Raw genomic sequence first — 7912 nt, forward strand, 5'->3', positions numbered from 1 at the left:
AGTGTTCGGATCATGGTTGGTCTAAGGCCAGTAACCATGGTTTGAAAACTCCCTTAGCATGTCTATGACGTGACCAAGACAGCCTTTCAAGGCTTTGTGCATGAATCTATCAAGATTTTTAAACAACAAGACAAGTGCCCCACGGTTTCATTTTCTGATTTTTGTATGAGACGGTTTCGGCCTTGGGGGTGTTGGGTGAATCTTGGTTGGCCTCTAGCCCTTAGCCATGGTTCACACAATACCTCATGATGTCTAGATCAAGCCGTGGTTGATCATATGGCCACTGGAATGATATATGACAGCAAGATGAAGCAACACTCCCCACGGTATAGCACATGGTGTTCTGGGGTGAAGCTTTGGATTGTCGTAGGTGTTTGCTTGGATTGTGGTTGGCTATTAGCCCTTAGCCATGGTTCAAGCCACACCTTGGGACATTGGTAAGAGACGATGGTCGGTGGTTCAAGCCCCAATGGCCATTGGTCTCGTAAACAAAGCAAAGCAAGCGCAGCTGCTGTCACGCATATTGACAGCAGCAAAGTTTCGGTGCAGGGGTCTTGTTTGAGTTCTTGGTTGAATTTTAGCTTATGGTCTTAGACTGGACAGTACTTCAATGAGTTAGGAAGGTCATGTTTTTTGCCGTTTGTTATTTGGTCTAGTTTAGAGGTCGTACGAAAATTTACGGTGCAATGTGCCAAAGTGACTCTCGAAAGAGCGTTTCAAGATATTGGCCTCCATTCACTAAATTTCGTGAATTACAATTCTTAGGAGCATTATTTCATCATGTTAGGCGTATTTTAATCATGACTAAACGATGGTTAGATGTTGGTTCGGGTTGGTACGGAGTCATGGTTGGAAAATTAGTTTGTTGGTCGCGTTTGTCTTGTTTTGGGTTCGGATATTAAGTTTCTGCGAAGTTGAGATTATTTGCATGTTTCTCATGTTAGAATTAGGTCGCCACCTTACGCTTATGGGATTTCTTCACCCAGTGACTTACGACCGATTTACGAGTATGTATGGGTAGGGATATCCAGTCCAAGGGCTGTGATGATCTCTACCGCCCAGTATACTGTGGTTTAGTCTGATCAGACGTGCATGTTATGTTATGGGCCACTTGCGTTGAAACATTATCTCTACCAGAAAAATTACGATATGATATTTCATGACTGGGCTCTAACGAGCAAATCTTTTACGTACGATTTTCAGATATGCACGTATTTATAATTACTTATGACACGAGTTTCACCTTATGCTTTACGATACGATATTTTTACGTTGCATGCGATTTTATGCTATATTTACTTGTTATTCACGATATATGCATGTTGAGTCTTTAAACTTACTAGACTTGATTGTTGTAGGTACTGATGAGGTCGAGACCGAGGGCGGGGACCAGTGAGCTAGCTTGGGTCGGTAGTAGTAGGAACCCGATGACCTCATTTTTCAGTTTATTCGCATTTTCATGTTCAAACTCATCTTTTTATATGTTGGATATTTATTTTTTTTTAGTTGTTGTTTTGAAACAAAATAATTACTTCCGCTGTTATTTTTAAAGTTAAACTTATTTATCAGTTTATTTTACGAATGATGAACGTTATTTATCTAAAGAGAAAAATTTTAAATCATTACGCAAAAATTACGAATACGAAATACGGGCCTTTATAGGGACCATACCCCTCACGAAATTTCCAACATATCATCGTATTAGTCACAATTATTTCACTTCCTTCAACGTTTCATATTCTCATCACTTTATAAAATTTAAACATGCATATAAAGTTTTTATTATAAACCAAGCATGCAACATATCTTTTATCGTTTTTGTTTAATCATAAAACCCATAAATATTAAAAATAATAAATCATAACATATTAAAAATCCATAAACATTTAAATGACATTTTAACCTCAAAAATTTAAAATAACATTTTGACATACAAAATCATAAACATATAAAATTCCCCAAGCATTTAAAATATCATTTTAACATATAAAATTCTATAAAACATCCATAACTATATAAATTAATCACATTAGCACATAAAACAGCATTCAGGACACTGTCATAATTTTATAATGCTTAAAACTAGGCTTTTTAATTAATTCGTTAATTAACGTTTCGTGCGGCGATTAAATCCCGAATAAATCCAAAACTCGTTATTTTGATCCCAAATTTTTAACATAACCTTTTTATGATTTATTCTACCCTTTCAAGTAATGAGCCACACCCGTGGACCCATGGATTAAATTTTAGCCTTTTTATTTTTGTTTTTGACACATCGACGAACCCACCGAGCCATCTTCCAATTTACTCGAGCCACGCCCGAGCCACCTTGAGCCAAAATCTAGTCAACCAACATAAGGACCCTACTGACCAAGCCTAGCCCGAAAAACCAGACCTTACTTCCTGGAAACTCACCCAAATCTGTGCATGTGCGTGGGTGAGACTTCTACCCTTCACCAAGACTCCTAGCCAACTAAGACACCTCCAGCTGGTTAACCCTTGACCCAACCTGACCCTAACCACCCTGGACCACGCCCAGACCAAGCCCAGACCAAGCCCAAGCTCAAAAACCGAAGCTCCACTAGTAGAAGCGTAATATCACCGAGAAACCCACCCACCATGGTCCCTACGTTTCTGTTGCTAGGACCTATCCAACCCAACCAGGCCCTGAACCAACCCCTCTAGCACCCTTCTAGGACCCTACGAACCTAACCTAACCCAGCTCTAGCCCCCTGGCCTAGCCCCTCCTCCCTGCACAAGTTTCTGAAATCTGCGCAGCCCCTTACTTTCTCTCGGGTGGAGTCCTTGTTAGCAAGGACTCCTCCCAGCCCCTGGTATTCGAGTCCTAGCATGGCTAGGACTCTTCCCTTGACCCATAACAGCCCCTAGCTTGTCCTGGCCCCAAGCCCTGACCAAGTCAAGCCAAGCAAGCCCCAAAGCCATGCCCCTCAAAACCATGGCAGTAAGGTGGTTCAGCTTGTTTCCCTTGATCATGTGCTGTGTTTGGTTGAGTTGTATGACCCTAAAGCCTCGAGTAAACCTCCTTGATTATACTCCTAACATGGCAGCCCTCACAACCACTTAATAACATGAATATGGAATAAAAAACAAGCCAAAAAAACCAACATATGACAGAAAAACGAGAAAATCACAAGTTACCCCTTGTTTTCAATGCAAACTAATTTTAAACAATTAATATGGTGTGAATGATGATTGAGGGTAAGAATATGGCGTGCCTTTGCGTATTTTATGCACAAATTTATGTTGACGATTGCGAAGAACGGGGCAAGAACCTTGGCTTGAATTCCTTGAGCTTTACACGATTTTTCCTCTTCAAAGTGGTGTGTGTTGTGTCGTGCGTTTGAGAGGATTTTTGGTGTGTCAAAATTCTGAAAATTGAAGCGTGTAGGTGTTGCGTGGAGTTTAGGGTGTTATTCATTTTATATACAAATAAATTCCTTAATAAAGCTTAGGCCTATTAAGCTCACAATTTAGGCTCATTATTCTTAATTAGGATTTAATTAAAATATTAAAAGAGTTTTGTCAAAATAAGTTTGTGAATTTATTAGTCTGGTTGCCAAAACGCTTGTATTTTTGTTGAAAATCCAACATCGATAAAAATTAAGTCCCGACGTATAAAATAACCTCAAAAACCCTTTATTTTAAAAAATAAGAAAAAGTATCACCCTTATTTTATATAATTAAAAACAAATAATCAATAAAAACATTTTCTATTTTTCAGCCCTCGATCTCCGTTCCTCGATCGCAACTCGAATAACCTTTAAAAATACATTTTAATGCAACCATATAGAAAAATATATTTTAAACATGTCAATATGCACAACATAATTAATTCATGCAATTAACACATTTTATTAAAATACATTAGAATTTAATAAATTGTGTGCATGTGGTTCGCGTGGACTTTTAAATTTACGGGGCATTACATGGACTCCCTCAAGGGCCTTGGCCCTCACGTCATCCCCACAAAATTGTAAGTTCACCGTCCTCACATAAACGGATCCCCAACAAATCGTATATCATATGTCACAGTCAATTCACATCCCTCAAAATATTTTTCCATTTCTTTAAAAATCATAAAATAACACAGCTTTTCAAAAATAGCATTTTAAACAGTATAAATTACACAGATTTATCATAAATCATAAAATAACATAATATCATCAATCATTTTAAATCATAAAATATCACTAAACAAGCATTATGATTTTTCGGGACGCTGTCAAGATTTTACGTATTTTCCTAAGTGTAAAATTATCGTTTGTCCCTAGACGTAAAAATTCTCGATTTTATCTTTTTCTCACATTTAATGACATGGACTTATCCCAAATAATTATTTAAGCTTAAATATGGAAATCCAAAACTCATTGTTTTGATCTAAAATTTTAAACATAACATTTTTATTATTTATTCTACCCTTTTGAGTCATGAACCACACCCGTCGACCCATGGTTCAAATTTTAGTTCATATATTTTCGTTTTTGACATATATTCAAACACACCGAGCCATCTCCCAAAATACTCGAGCCATGGTCGAGCCACCTTGAGCCAAAGCATCTAGGAACCCTCTTGACCAATCCCAGCCCAAATGACCTAGCCCTAGCTCGCTCAAACTCGCCTGGAAAAATAGACCCAAAACTACACACAAGCCTCCCTATTTATTCGAGACTCCTAGTGACCCTAGGACTCCTCTAGCCGAGCCACTACCTAGCCAACCTAACCCTAACCATCCCTGGACCACGCCCAAACCCAACCACACTAGCCCAAGCCTTTGAACCCAGTAGCGAACCAACTGAAGCAGACAGCAGCTTGCTCGTTCACCTTGGAGCCTCACTGTTCTCTCGTTTTGCTCGAGCCAGTAGCGAGCCCAGCCGCTCCAGCCCCTGGTCCGACCCCTGCCCATCACCATAGGACATTGATGGACCATCCTGGCTCACCCCCAGGCCAACCGCAAGCCTACTACTCCCTAAATACACAGCCGCGCACATGCTTTGGGGGAAGGTCCCTCCTCGCGTGGACTCTTCCCCAACCCATGGCTCGAGCCACCCTCGAGTCCCAACCTTTCTGACCCTCTCTGGATCACCCTGAGCCATAGCCTAGACAACCTAGCCCAGCCCTCTCTCGAGTCTCCCCCAGAAAACTCTCGGCCACCCTCAATAATGCATGGGAAGAGTCCTTTCACGTTAGGACAATTACCCAGCCACTTAGCGTGAGCTCTAGCCCTGCTAGGACCCTTCCTAGGACCTAACCATGTCCCAAACGAACCCTTCTCAAGACCTAGTCGAGCCCCTAAGCCCCATGCACCCTAGCCGCCCTTCTTGAATTTTATACAATCCAAACAAACCCACGACTGTTTTTCTGTATTATTCCCACGGTTCCATCTTGTTTTCTTTTAAAAATTGTCATATTCCTTCATGTTTAAACATAGATTGGCAGCTTTAACCCTTGGGTATCATAACGTTTCATCAATAAGCGTAAAATCGTAAAAAAATTGGCCAAGGTTGTTCGTTGCCGTTCTTCGCAATCGTCAATGAATAATCGTGCGTTAAAAACGCAAAGGCATGCCATAATTCTCCTTTTACTCATCCATCACACCATAGTATTTATTTAATTGTGTTATGCATGAAAATAATGGTGTTCGATTATTTTACTGTAATTTACGTATTTTAAAAGTTTTATCGATTTTACGCTTGTTTTAAAATCGTTTTTGAAACCAACTAACACGCTGCCAAGACATGATAAAATATGATTGAAACATGAACAAAACGTGATAAATTTAAAGGTAATAGAAGCTGGAACCGAGGGACAAAGAATCAAGGAACCGTGGGTTTTATTTTTGTTGGGCAAGACTTTGGTGGCTCGTGGTTTTGCATGGGAACTCACGGCTTGGCCAGGGCTAGGGTTGGGGCCTGGGCTAGACGTGGGTCAGGGTCAGGTAGGGTCCTAGCATTGATATGGCTCAAGGAGAGTGGCTAGGGAAGAGTCCACTTGAGCAAGGACTCTTCTCGAGCGTGCAAGGGGTGGCCGAGAGTTCCAGGGATGTGGCTCGGTTTGGGGCTGGGCTAGTGGTCAATCAAGGTCTTAGGGTGATGGGTAGGGGTCGGGCCATGGGCTGGAGTGGTGTGGTTTGCTGCCGGCTCGAGCAGAAGTTGTAAAGTCCAAAATTAAAACGACGTAATCCAACTGCACGCAAATCTAAGAAATATGAAAAATAGTAATTAATTGATTTTAATTGCTAATTGCTTATGTGACATACTTGTTCATATGTTAAATGGGATCTTTTTACCATCATGCATAAAATTGTATTTTTAAGGGATATTCATGTTGCGATCGAGGAACGGAGACCGAGGGCTGAAAAATAGAAAATGTTTTTATTAAATAATTATTTAAAATATGGTTATTGTTTTTTTAGTAATTCTGAAAATAAAAGGTTTTGAGGTGATTGTATACACCGGAACGTAAATTTTATCGGTGTTGGTTTTTCAACAAAAATGCGAGATTTTTGGCAACCCGGCTAATAAATTCACAAATTTATTTAAACAAAAACCTTGTTAATATTTTATTAAATCCTAATTAAAACTAATGGGCTTAATTTAGTGGCATAATAGGCCTAAGCCTAATTAGTAATTTAATTAGCTATTTAAAATATAATAAACACCTAAAAACCCTACACTTTGCACCTCAAGCTCACGCCTCCCACTTAAAATTTCAGAAAAATTTCTCTCCCAAACCACACAAACCCTACGGCACACACTCACAATTTTAGAAGGGATTTTCGAAGGGTTCAAGGGAATTCAAGCCAAAAGTTTCACTATGTTCTTCGTCATCAACGTTATTTCGTGCGTATAATACGCAAAGGCACGTCATAATTCTTTTTTTTCTCATCTATCACATCGTATTATCGTTTTAAATATCGTGTGTACGAAAAGCATAAAGTTCTATAATTATATTCGGAATATTGCATGCACACATGGGGAAACTTGAGTTTTTGATGCCAAAATCATGTTTATGTTGTAAAAGGGGCTGCCATGAATTAAGATTATATAGGGCATGTTTTACACGAATTTAAGGGCCTAGAATCATGCACAATATGCTGCACACACACAACAACAAAAGCTGGAACCGTAGGAAACATACAAGAACAAGAACCGTAAGTTAATGTGATTGGTTGTGGTTCATGTGGCTCGACCACTAAGCATGGGGCAAAAGGGCTCGACCAGGTCTCAAGGGGGGGCTAGGTCTTGACGAGGGTCAGGGTCAGGAAGGGTCCTAGCATGGCTAGGACCCCTCGCGCTTAGCCTTGAAAGAGTCCCATGGTGAAGGGACTCCTCGCGCGATCAAGTTGTAGGGACAGCAGCCAAGGGGGCTCGCTCCTGGGGCTGGGTGGCTCAGGGTAGGTTCATAAGGGTCCTAGGGTCATGGGCAGGGGTTGGGCTAGGTGCTGGATTGGCTGGGCTAGGCGTTGGCTCGAGAGAACCGTGAGAAAGATTGGGGCGCGCAGGTTGCTGCTGTGCGTGGGGTGGCTGTTCGCGCGGCCTTGTGCATGGGTTAGGGGCCCAGTGCTGGTCTAGGCTAGAGTGGAGCGTGGTCCAGTGATGGTTTGCAGGGTGGGTGACCGGGGGTTAATAAGGTAGAAGAGTCCTAGATGGATAAGGACCCCAACAAATTCAAAGAGATAGCCGTGTGTTCTGGTGCATTAGGGCAGGAGGTTTTCCAGTGGTTAAGGGCTGGTCCTTTGGGCTAGGGCTGGTCAGTAGAGTCCCTAGGTGGGTTAGCTAGGGTTTGGCTCAAGGTGGCTTTCGCGCGGCTCGGGTAAATTGGGAAATGGCTCGATGGTTTTGTTTAGGTGTCTTTATTTCGAATTTTCGAACAAAAATTGAATCCATGGGTC

This window comes from Primulina huaijiensis, chromosome 4 (genome assembly GCF_012295235.1).
Source record: "Primulina huaijiensis isolate GDHJ02 chromosome 4, ASM1229523v2, whole genome shotgun sequence".
Lineage (NCBI taxonomy): Eukaryota > Viridiplantae > Streptophyta > Magnoliopsida > Lamiales > Gesneriaceae > Primulina > Primulina huaijiensis.